Genomic DNA, 3,455 nt, shown 5'->3' with positions numbered 1-3,455 from the left:
TCAAAAATGACTAATTTCAAAAGCTTTAATTTTATTCATAAATTAACAGAAATCTAAATCCTAGCAATATGCCCACCTGTAATATAAGTTCAATTTATCTGCAAAATAATAAATTTTTACTGGAAAACTGTAGGGGGAGTTATCCGTACAATGAGGGTACATGTACCCTATATGCAATATTTTGTCAAAAAATGACTAAGTTCAAAAGCTGGTATTTTTTTTTATAAGTTATCAGAAATCAAAATCCTAGCAACTTGCACATTTCTGATATATGTACAATTGATCTGCAAAAGAACAACTTCCTATCTTGAAATGAGAAGAAATTTTTTGCAGCCGCCCGCCCACGATTTCAATAACCGGATTTTTCCGTTGGAAAACCCGGATAAAAAGAGATTATTTCTCAAAGAGTTGACAAGGAGTTCAGGCTCATTGAAGGGGTTTATGTGATTTTGATAACACGAACTTTGAAACACACGCTTTAAGTAGAATTTTTTTTTATACATTTATAACAAACGTCTGAGGTCTTCTATCATATATATGTCCATTTGCTCACTGTAATTTGTCATTTTTTTTCTTTTCACAACGATCTTGTGGTGAATGGTGGGCCGCTATCTCTGCTAATTTTAAAATGTACATCAAACGAATTACAGGGCATTGCAGGAGACCAATGGGGCTATTATTTCCAGTTCTCACATTTGAGCTGTACGGGTACCACCAGGTGGTTCCGAATGGTTTGTTTATTTATATCAGAAGACGCATTTATATTTCTTATCCAGGCGATGTTTACTGCCTCCAAAGTTATCAATGCTCCCAAAAAATTACTGATGCATTAATCATCTTGATATTAATTAAAGTATGCCGATTATCTATACTACTATATTAAAATAATCGTATTTTTGGGCTTTAATACCGAGAAATCAGAGGAATACTGTCTTTTTCTTTCTATATTTAAACATCACTGGTACTTGAGGATTACCAATTTGTTTTTATATTCTCTCAATCAAGCTTCGCTTATAAATAATCAACGAAAATTCCTTTTAAAAATCCGAAAAATCCAGAGAGTTCCAAATGTCAACATGGTTTGTAAATTCGAAGCAAGTAAACTTTGGTGAAAAAGTGTTTAATTCTTTGTTAATATGAATTAAAGTTTTAGCTGAAAGGTATTTACAGCCTCAAAATGGTTTGTTATGAACAATTTAACTACTCTTTTTAATGTACCTTCATTAATTTTCTCCAAAATCGTTTCGGACCGATTCTGCAATTTTTTGCTACATAACCGGTATATCGGAGGCATTCTAACTGTTGTGGAGGCCTGTCCCGAGACACAGTTAGATTATTCAAGCTAAGCTGAGTTTAGTGAAATAAATAGCATTATTGTAGGCTGAAAGCTCGATGTATCTATTTCGTAAATGTCCGGTATCATAAGCAATGTCAACCCGTGCACGCACGAGTCAAAGTCCAGTAGAGTAAAATATATTATCTGTTTGAGTACTCTCAGTATTTTGATGAATTTCCTTGCTTGGTCGTTAGCATCTACTGGCTTAATGGCTGCTAATTTCAGCATGGTTATCAGCCTAAATGGAGTGAACTTTTCATAATTTTAGTTTCATCATTAATTCTGGGTGATGCACTTGTTTACCAAGTAGTTTGTAGTAGGGGAAAACCGTCAATTTAAGTATAATTCGTGAACAATATCGAGTCTACACTTTCATCGCCAATAAACAGAGCTTCGTTTATAGTGCCTTGTACCTCGAGCTAATTTTAATGTGTTGTCGCTCGTAATAATGAGATACATACGATCTGACAATGCTGGATGTTATCACAATGTATTTCTCTGGGGATCAATTCCTAGCATATCTGAGAAAACAGGTGAATGGAAAATGTTGTTAATGTGTTACATATTATGAGAATCACAGCATTTACATTGAATCTTTGATGTTTTTATTTGTAAACTGCTATAAGGTGTGTAACTTTCTTGTAACATTTGCAGGAATCGTTGCTAAAAGATACAACTTTAGTAAGGCGCAAGCAGGAAAATCATATTGCGATGCCAAAATTGCTCATCTTAGGAAGAAAATGAGATTGTATGTACATGTAGCAGATGAAATAAAGATGGTAATATATACAAATTGAGGAGTTGCTGGATGCCAGGTAGCAGTTGTTGATGTTGATTACACACATCAACTGTTATTTCGCCACAACGGGGCTACAAATACTCTCCAACTTCATGACAGCAGAAAAGCAGGAACGACGAATACAAACAAAGTACTGTAAAAGAGCCTATTCAGTGCTTCCCTGCCAACAGCCCTATCTGACAGTGTTTAAAAAGGGTGCTAGCATAAGAGGATGGGTTCTTAAGGAGGAAAAAAAAGAAACACGTTCGGTTAAAACAGCACAGGCGCAATTATCTGAACGATGTATTAAAGACTGGAGCGGAGCTTGGGAAGAAGGCTAATCCAGCAGAGGTTGCTTTAAATATGAGAACACTGACAAACGATAGGAGGGAGCGGATTTTTCCAGCCCAGGACTGTTAAAGCCAAGTCAAATCATTTCCTATTTCTCAAGGCTCACATCTCAATCTATGGATCCCTCGAAACAGGGGAGCAGAAAATAAGCAGAAGAAGAGGATGATAAATACCTGAAACACGTTATCAGGGAAATTGAAATTCAGGAAATCAAAGACACTGTGAATGCAATTTGATCAGGAAAGATAAACCTTTATTCAATTATGTATATGTAATGTTAGAAATTTCATAACAGATTCATAATTCAAAATGCAAATGACTGTAAACCTACTCTTTATCTAGAATTTCAAGTGGAATAGGTTTATGACTACAATATACATTATATATCTATTAAATTATATCTATATCTATTAAAATCAAAATATAATTTGGGTGTCTAAAAACTTTTATAACCTGGTAAAAGATGTTATTCTTAAAAAAAATAAATGACACATTGCATAATTGACAAATGATCTATTGAGATATGATCAGAGGTTATATTTCTACCTTGGGATCAAAAACTACAGTAATATTCATTGACAAGTTAAAATTAATAACAATGAGTGATTCAAATTATGAATGTTTATACTCCACATTCACCCCTCCCCCAATCTAACCTGGTTCAAAAGATTCACTTTTCTTGATGCATTCTAACATGTGTACAGTAGTATTTTAAATCATTTCTTGATTGCCTTTTCTCTCCTAATGCACATTTAACATTTTGGAAATTGCTTAATTCAATGTTTAAAATTTTTAAACAAAATGTTATATGCATGTGTATTCGCCTATTTGGGGCAATTGTAAAGTCTCCTAAACAAAGCAGTGTCATCATTAGGCCAGGAATTACCCACATGGATCAAACACTACATATGAATAAGATAAAATACCTTATTATTTCTAGTTCTAGAATGTCAGAGTGTCTCCAAGGGGGCATAACCTATAAACAATTTG

This window comes from Crassostrea angulata, unplaced genomic scaffold (assembly GCF_025612915.1).
Source record: "Crassostrea angulata isolate pt1a10 unplaced genomic scaffold, ASM2561291v2 HiC_scaffold_63, whole genome shotgun sequence".
NCBI classification, from domain to species: Eukaryota; Metazoa; Mollusca; class Bivalvia; order Ostreida; family Ostreidae; genus Magallana; species Magallana angulata.
Note: the sequence above shows the minus strand (reverse complement) of the source record.